Source organism: Carassius auratus, chromosome 44 (assembly GCF_003368295.1).
Source record: "Carassius auratus strain Wakin chromosome 44, ASM336829v1, whole genome shotgun sequence".
Taxonomy (NCBI): domain Eukaryota; kingdom Metazoa; phylum Chordata; class Actinopteri; order Cypriniformes; family Cyprinidae; genus Carassius; species Carassius auratus.
The window spans coordinates 9,222,932-9,233,182 of record NC_039286.1 but is presented as its reverse complement, the minus strand read 5'-3'; positions in this window follow the sequence as shown (position 1 = coordinate 9,233,182).

The following is a 10,251-nucleotide window of genomic DNA, read 5'->3' as shown; positions in this document are numbered from 1 at the left end:
ACGTGTGGCCTTAGCTACACTGTGTTTTCAAACTCATTTCCTACATCAACATTTTTTTAAATACATTTAAAACATATGTTTTTAATATTTTTATTTTTGTTTTTATGTTTGAGCTTATATATCTCTATTATCATAACAGTCTGAGTGATTCTGATTCCTGAACAGTAAACTTTAAAGTGTCAGCTTTGTGAACAAAGGTTGATTATATATCTAGTCAGAAAGAATCATGAGCAGAAACCTTTTTATTTTGGGTATGTAATTTCGGTCTCTATGCCAAAAAGGGGGGTTACTAGTAAGGGGTTAAACAAAAAAAGTTTTCGTAATATGCTTTATTTATCTGTGTGTGTCTCAACTTTAAAATGAGCTGTTTCATCTTTGGACCCTACATTACCTTACATTTCTTACCTATGAAACTTATTTAAACATAACATTATTTTTTTTTTTACAATGTTACTAATGTATAGATTAATATCTCACCCTCATGTTCTTTTTACATTTTTTATATTGTATGTAAAGTTGTATGTCATAAATATGTAATCTCTGTATTTTTTGCAAGAAAACAAAAGTAGACATTGAGTACTAAACATGCTCCATCCGGGTTCGTCACATATTGGGTCCCCTGGAAATATTTCCTTTGTGTGCTGTGCCATTTGCAGTGCATCTCTGTATTTGGTTGTGTTGTGAGTATTTGGTTGTTTTGTTAGACATTGTTCACATCAAATGATCTAACTTTTTTTTCTGTTATGTAAAGGTTAAATGATAACCCTGACAACAGCAAGTGCTCCTCAAAGTTCCACGTCATCAGAAGAAGTGGGAAGATGGTGCAAAGGAAGAACTCTGGTCTGAACCCTCATGTATCCTCCTTCATTAAAGGGATAGTTCACCCAAAAAATTAATTCACCCATTAATAACTCACCCTCATGTCGTTCCAAACCCGTGAGACCTCCATTTATCTCCTCTGTCCCTCCATTGAAGCTGTGTGTTCGGTCTGCTGTCCATGTCCAGAAAGGTAAGAAAAACATCATCAAAGTAGTCCATGTGACATCAGAGGGTCAGTTAGAATTTTTTGAAGCATCGAAAATACGTTTTGGTCCAAAAATAGCAAAAACTACGACTTTATTCAGCATTGTCTTCTCTTCTGTGTCTGTTGTGAGAGAGAGTTCAAAACAAAGCAGTTTGTGATATCCGGTTCGCGAACAAATCACTCCATGTAATTGGATCCTTTTGAACCAGTTCACCAAATCGAACTGAATCGTTTTAAACGGTTTGCATCTCCAATACGCATTAATCCACAAATTACTTAACGTTAACTTTTTTTAATGTGGCTGACACTTCTGAGTTCAAACAAACCAATATCCCGGTGAACTGCTGTGAGGAGAGAACTGAAGATGAACACCGAGCTGAGCCAGATAACGAACAAAATACTGACTAGTTCACGAGTCAGCCACATTAAAAAAAGTTAACAGCTTAAGTAATTTGTGAATTAATGCGTATTGGAGACGCGAACAGTATAAAACGATTCAGTTTGATTTGGTGAACTGGTTCAAAAAGATCCGGTTACATCGAATGATTCATGAACCGGATATCACAAACTGCTTTGATTTGAACTCTCTCACAACAGACCCGGAAGAGAAGACAATGCTGAATAAAGTCGTAGTTTTTGCTATTTTTGGACCAAAATGTATTTTCGACGCTTCAAAAAATTCTAACCGACCCTCTGATGTCACATGGACTACTTTGATGATGTTTTTCTTACCTTTCTGGACATGGGCAGTATACCACACACACAGCTTCAATGGAGGGACTGAGAGCTCTCGGACTAAATCTAAAATATCTTAAACTGTGTTCTGAAGATGAACGGAAGTCTCACGGGTTTGGAACGACATGAGGGTAAGTTATTAATGACCTAATTCAGATTTTTGGGTGAACTATCCCTTTAAGGAGTTTGTGGATTTCAGCTGGCAAAACTATTAAGCTACTAAGAGCAAATACATTCTACACAGGAGTTTTCTGAATTAGTAAATTTTTAAGATTGTTCTTATGACTGAATCTGTTCATGTCTGTTGTTTTAAAATGCTCTTAATATGAAACTTTTATGTATAAATGAAATGTATTCAAGTTTTTGGAAAACTGAAAGTACAATCTGCAAGAATATTAAAATGTTATTTCAAGTATTACAATTTAACTATTAAACCAATAAAAGAAGTTAAACAGTCTTTTGTTTCTTTTTATAGTTTTTACTACTGAGACATGAGACCTGTTGAAATACAATAATTTGTAAAGTTTTACAATACATAATAAAAGTGAACCAATTACAGTAAATTTCACAGTGTAAAGTAATATTTTATTGTATTAAAATATATAAAAGGAGAAAAAAAACATAATTGTGTTTTACAGTAAAAAAATATATTACTGCAAATACATTTACAGCAAGTTAAATGGTACTGTAAATATGAATACAGTATTTTTACTGTAAGTTTAATTTACAGTAAGTTACTGGCAAACTGCTGCCAGTAAGTTACTGTAATTTCTACAGGAAATTTTTTACAGTGTAGCTGAGGGAGAACAAACCCATACAGACTCCACAGCCCTGTAAAATAATTATTACATTTGCCTATGGCAAGCACCAGTAATCATAAATAAAATTAAATAAACAAATAAAATAAAAATAAAACCATGTTTAAAAATAGTTATGTTGCCTCTGCTAATGACATCATAAACTCAATTCTTATAGTTTCACAAAAATAGCTTTTATTTCAACTCTTCTTACCCCCTGTAAAGCCTAATATGTTTTCTTTTATCTAGGCCTACGTGTTTACATTTATTCATTTAGCAGACACTTTTATCCCAAGCCACTTACAACCAGAGAATACCATTCAAATACTATTCTCATACTGTTCAAATGAGCATATGCATTTTTTTTTTTACCTGGGGCCGCATTCACAAAGAAACTTAGAGGCTAACTGGCGAATTTATGGTAGCACCTACGTCTGGAACAGCTTAGAAGAAACAAATTAATTTACCTCTTGTCTATACAAACGTGACTTCAGATTCATTTTAAAAAAGCCTACTCGTGTAGCAAGTCTTCTAACAAGCAAACACCGGTCACTCATCATCAGGCAATCACCGTGATCTATTCTATATATGAATCTGTGAATAATAATAATAATATCATCATCAGGCAATCACCGTGATCTATTCTATATATGAATCTGTGAATAATAATAATAATATCATCATCATATTATTAATGTTGACCGGGTTTAACCAACTTTTATGTGACAGCCCTATAGTCTAATAGGGGCCCTGTACCTATCTCTGGGTTCCTGGCTTAGAAAAAGATATGCACTAAAACAGATTGTGTGTAGTATAGCTTAATCTTGTGCTCAATTTTTTCAGTTGTTTATGTTGCCCCCCCAAAAAAGCCAAATGCCCCCCCAAACATGACATCCTGGTAACCCCTCTGGTTCTAGGTATTCTGTAGTGTTGTTAAAATCACAAAAATGTTATTGGTTGTATGTAAGGGGATGGTTGTAACACTTTCAAAACACGTGTTACAACCTACCCCTTCACTGTCACCCATTGTTTAGCTGTATTAGCATGCTGCTTTGAAATTGGCAGAAGGTTGATACACCATTCTTTACTAGAGAAACTACAGTTTGACCTGATATAACTCATACAACATTATCTACAACGGTAGAAGTACTAAACAAAATATTATCTTGTTATTTTGTTTTACTTTCTAACCTCAGAATTAGATTTTCTGCTGTAGCTTCAGGAGAGATAGCAACACAGACTGGAAAACCTCCATGTGGGATTGTAAAGGAAGCCTGATGAAACTGAAATTGTCACATGACTCCTATCTTGTCCCTGATTCATGGAATTGGTAGTGTTACAACTCTCCCCGTGTTACAACCATCCCCGGTCTCCCCTACAGTAACTAAGTAAAGCTACTCCGTTACTGTCCACCACTGTTGAAATCAAGCAGACAGTCTGTTTTCACAAGCACCTAGCCATAACAACCAAACAAGACACAATTAAAGCACTTTTAAGATAAACATACATCACAGAAAGCTTCATTTGACTCAACAGAATATATGCGCGCACACACACACACACACACACATTTCTGTGTGCTTACTCAAAAACTATCAAACTAACCTTGACTGACATTTTTCTCTGCAATGTCTTATATCTTATGATATGCTTTGATTTAAAATTCAGAACTTTGCTTTCGAATGTAAATTTTCCATTGTAAACAACAACATTAGAGCTCTACTGATGATTAAGTCTAGAGTGTGTCCACCTTTGTGTGTGGGTCCATGTACATGCCGAATCGACAGGTAAAAAAAAAAAAAAAGCCTCAAGTCCATATATTCATTTATCACCAATTAACTGTTTGACAAACACTTCCTGCTTCGATGTCCAGATCTGAATTTAAAAAAAATCTCAAACAGGCTCCGAAGTCCCGATCTGAATCAACCGAGTCGCGAACAGCTCCGAAGTGCCGATCTGAATCAACCGAGTCGCGAAAAGGCTCCGAAGTCCCGATCTGAATCAACCGAGTCGCGAACAGGCTCCGAAGTCCCGATCTGAATCAACCGAGTCGCGAACAGGCTCCGAAGTGCCGATCTGAATCAACCGAGTCCCGAACAGGCTCCGAAGTGCCGATCTGAATCAACCGAGTCGCGAACATGCTCCGAAGTGCCGATCTGAATCAACCGAGTCGCGAAAAGGCTCCGAAGTGCTGATCTGAATCAACCGAGTCGCGAACAGGCTCCGAAGTGCCGATCTGAATCAACCGAGTCGCGAACAGGCTCCGAAGTGCGGATCTGAATCAACCGAGTCGCGAACAGGCTCCGAAGTGCCGATCTGAATCAACCGAGTCGCGAACAGGCTCCGAAGTGCCGATCTGAATCAACCGAGTCGCGAACATGCTCCGAAGTGCCGATCTGAATCAACCGAGTCGCGAACAGGCTCCGAAGTGCCGATCTGAATCAACCGAGTCGCGAACAGGCTCCGAAGTGCGGATCTGAATCAACCGAGTCGCGAACAGGCTCCGAAGTGCCGATCTGAATCAACCGAGTCGCGAACAGGCTCCGAAGTGCCGATCTGAAAACTTCGACCAAAGAATGTAAAAAAACAACTTTATTTATCTAATAACTCTACTCTAATAACTCTACAAATCTATGAAAGACTCAGGTCACGCATCTAAAAATAAATCGCTATAGTAAAAGAGAAATAATAAGAGGAGTGAAGTTTCCTACCGTTCTGCTGTGTTTGGTCCTCACGCGAATCTGACGCTCCGCGGCACGTCTCCGCCCCTCACACGCGCGTTTACAGCGCTAAATTAATCATCTTTGCTAATTATTATACATTACTTCATTGTCAGCTTCAGGTACTTCATTTATTATTGTTCAATGAACTATTTGAAACAAAAAAAGGTTGTATTTCTGTAATATAATTCTAAATTATCAAAATAGAATATATGAAATAATGGTTTCTATTTTAATATCCTTTAAAATATTTGCTGTAATTTTCAGCATCATTCCTGCAGTCTTCAGTGTCACATGATCTTTAGAAATCATGAAAATATGATGATTTATTATTAGAACTATTAATAGTTGTGCTACCAAATATTATTTTGGAATCTGTGATACTTTTTTCAGGATTCTTTGATAAGTTTATTTATTTAATTGTAACTTTTTATTTGAGTAAAAGTACAGATACGTATAATAAAATATTACTTCAGTAAAAGTACTCCTTTTTCAAATTTACTCAAGTGAAAGTACAAAAGTACTCAATTTGTTATGTACTTAAGTAAAAAAGTACTGAAAGATAGATGTTTGCAATTTTATATAGGCTAATTTAATTTTATATTAGCACTTTTTTTATTTTTTATAATCCTACTGCTCAAAATACCTGGGATTTTTTTCCAAAATAACCACTATATGGAGTCAAGATATATTTTTGTTGCTGATATGGACTTGTGTTTTAAAGTGTTTTAAAGTTTGTGGTTTTACAGAACATCAGTTATATATGACATGATAATAAGGCCTGAAGTTAGGAAGAACATTTTAAGGAAAATATAATTATATTTTCATAATGATTTTTTCCTTCTCAAACCTTGTCTGTGGTGTAAAAACACCCCTGGCCAAACGGGGTGCATCTCTTCCCCTCTTTGATAATTACTGTAGTTACCATGTTCTGAACATCACATCCTTTCTTTTGTCCCTAGACGTAATCTAGATACATATATATATATATAGGTGGTTGAATAAAAATATTTGGACATTATCAAAATTACCTCAAGTTAGCACCAACAAGCTTGTTAGCTAGACATTTGAATAAAACTGTTAATATTACGGTAGCGGGGAATTTGGATTTTAATTAATCTGTGTTAGTTTAAGGGTATTTTATTTTATTTTTTTAACCTAAAACACAGAGACGCTGATTGATGTGTCTGCATCGTTTGCACTGAAGCATTTTAGTGGGCTTAAACGGATCACTCTTTACAGCTGATTTTGTTCCCAAACAACTGACAATTTTGACCTAAATATGATTTTCAGTTACAATAACCAATCCTAAATTTCGACATTAATAACTTAATTTTAGCAACATCAGACGCACGCACGCTCACAAGATCTGCCGGTTCTTACTTCTGGAGACTCGCACTAAACGATTCATTTGAATCAGTGAGGTCGACTCCAGAACAGCTACAATCGGATCATTCTAATTCGTAAACGAATCGTTTGGTGTGATTCGCGATCCGATTAAAGTTTATTTTGAAAAGACTCAGTTCGTTCATGATGAATCAGACTAATTCTGCGTGTCGGAGCACGTGATATATTATAGGGAGTAACGATATGTTTTATGAAATGTAGTGAAGTTAAAAGTACGATCTTATGCTTTGGAATGTAGTGAAGTAAAAGTTACTCAAAATAAAACTACTCCAGTAAAGTACAGATACTTGAAAAATGTACTTAAGTAGGGGAGACCGGGGATGGTTGTAACACTTTTTTCTTCAGCGCCTAAAATTACCTTTTTCTTTTGGCTACGTCTTAAACTTCTAGGCAAAGTACCCACATGTTTATACTACAAATGGCAACAATTTAAATTTATTCAACTATATCACAGACTTCGTAAATGTTCCATTGTAAACAACAACATTCCCATCAGGATGTATTCATGTTATCATTGTTCAAATAAATGTTTGAAAGATATTCTTTGATGCGTCCTATTATGACAAATGCATTTCCAGTTCCTTGTCTGTGGTTTCAGAATAAAATACTAATGGGCGAGTGCCACATCAGCAACAGTAAAACAATTCATCAGGAACAGACAGTCGAGGTGCGGTCTGGAGTCACGATCAGGACAGTACTCTGAATGAAAATCTGCAGGGTTATTTAAAAAAATAAATTATTATTATAAGCACCCGCCAAGAGCTCACACTATTTACACTAACAAGGCCAAGGCAATTTGCATAATTCTACAAAGCATGAAAAGTACGCCGATTTTTAAAGATTGAACAACACAAGCCAGTTGTAGCATAAAAAGGATGTACAGCGTCAATTGAAAAAGGTATACGATCCAGGCACCTTTGAAATCCTGTACATCATCGTCCTGCATTTACTTACCAAATGCAATCAAATACTTGTTTCTTGCTCATTTTTGTGTGCAGATTCCAAAAATAGTGCTTGTTTTTCTCGGACATGTCACAATTTCTCACAAAATATGTGCATTTTGTAGCATCTGTCTTAAGATGTCTTGCCACACAGACATGATTCCTATATTCCTCGGAGACTGATTATTTGTACAGCTTTCAATCTATTTTCACAATGTTTCTGAACACATTACCACCTTTATTTCTGATTTCAAGGTTAGAACAGTGGCCTGTGGGTGTTTTACTACATTTACAAACAGTGACAGAAAAGTATTCATCTTTGTTAATTTAAGTGAATAAAAACACAGCTGTTCAATGTCAGTTCATGTTAACTCATGTCTATTAAATAATATCAAAAGACACAACTTTTGATTTTAATAATACATTAGTAAATGTTGAAACTGACATGAACTAAGATGAATAAATGCTTTAGAAGTATATTTGTTAAATAATAACTGTAAATATTTACATTTTGTGTGATGGAAAGTTTTAATTGATATTTTTGAACTTTTTTCATAAAATTTGGTAATTTTCTGCAAAGATGTAGTTTTTTTTTCTTCAAGATGCAGGGCTTTTACATAAAATGAACAATAAGTATTCTTAACATTTTGCAGGTGACTTCAACAAATCATATTTCATTTAATGTCTTTCATTTAATATTATTCATTGAAAATCTGCACTGCTTTGATATGCAAATTAAGCAAATTTCACAAAATGTTACACACTGTATTTTACTTTTTCTGTCCTGTCATTTACATAATATAATTTAAGAAGTGAAAGGTGTGGTAATAAAGCTGAAATCAGTCACTGCGGACCAGGAAAACTACTTCAAAATGCCATTTCAGTCCAGTGCTCTGCTTTATAGCCTTTCCTACATTTCAACAATCCACATAAACCCTCTGTTTGTGTTACATAAATTAAGTCTCACTTTTACTTTGTTCATTTATTGACAGCTTTTGAACCATACAATAAAAAAGAAGAGAAAAGAGAAGAGCCATAATGATAACAAACATCTATTCATTCAATGATCAACTGCATTCATAAACCTCACAAGCGAGTTTATGCTCATATTTTCTGATAGAGAAACGGCCACTGATAACAGGCCGGACTGACGTGAAGTGATTTTGCTAAACAGCAGCAATTGGTGTCAGCGGCGACTGTGACTGACAGAGCTATACTGAAGTTCATTTATTAACACCGTTGTTAATCTCATTAGTGTGTTTCTTTCCTTAGAGGTCTTTCATTAGACTGCTAAAGTTAATTAATGACTCACTCCCACACGGCCTTTTCTTACGTCTCGGAATAACAAATACAAAGGATCCACTGTATTATGGACGAATGCTTTGGTAAAACACTTTCCACCTCCACTTCCACCAAATGACTCCTCGTGCACTTTGAGCCGTGCACTTCCTTTCTTCGGAAAAAATCCGTGCCGAACAAGGGAGGAGATATTCAGCACCTTTTTGCTTTCATTTAATTCAATCAAAGATAAAATATTTTTCCTAGACACCTGACTATTTTTCTTTCACACAGCTCAGAATATTTTAAGTGGGAGGAACTTGCATGCATTAGCTTCCAGTGCCAAAATGTTTCTAAGCTTTATAAATGTCTCATTTAAATACACTGTATGTAAGATGAAACATAGTTAAAGGCAAAGCAAAATATGATTTCAGAGTGCACTATTTGTTTTTTTTGCCAAACATTTTTTATATAAAATAAAATAATTTTAGGTCAAAAATCATGTTGATGTAGAAAGCGAGAGAGGTATTGGGTTGAAACGTTCAACAAGAGCCCACTTTTCAAATCCTCTATAATAAATTCAATCGAATTATTTGCACTACATGTATTCGTGTGTATATTCAGTATATATTAAATGTCATACCAACACATGTAGTGCAACATAAATACAAATACTACATTAATAAACAAAGACAAATCAGAATCCCACTAAAACAGACTCATCTGAAAGGCATGACTTCTATTCAAACATGCACATCTGCCCATTTAATAATGTATAATAATATGCATAATAGCAACACTATGAATGCAAATTAAATTTTCAGTCAATTAACCTATAAAAGCAAAGATGTCTGAAACGCATATGGAAATACTCAATAATAACCCACTCAATTATAATAAGCATGACATTCTAAAAATAACACTATAACAACAGCAACATGTCACTTTGGGCCTTACTGTATGTGCCAATACTGGGAGGCCCATCTTACCCCAAAATTCTATTGTATCCTTCTTCAATCAAATGCTTGGCCCTAATCCTCTTCCGTAATTTTCAAAAAAAAAAAATAATAAAATAAATATATATATATATATATATATATATATTTATTTATTTATTTATTTAGTACAATAACATCAGCATAAACAGAATACAGACTGAATGCATAGTAGAATTCCCTGATGTCCGCATGCTTACTCAGAGCTCACAGTATTAAACGGTGGAAGAGAGTATCAGATGCATGATGGGTCAGTGCTGTCAGTAATGGCCAACAGCTGAGAGCTGGACACGGATAGAAACACAGATACAAATGTGAAAAAGGGCCGTTTCCCCCGGGAAGCTGAAACTTTCC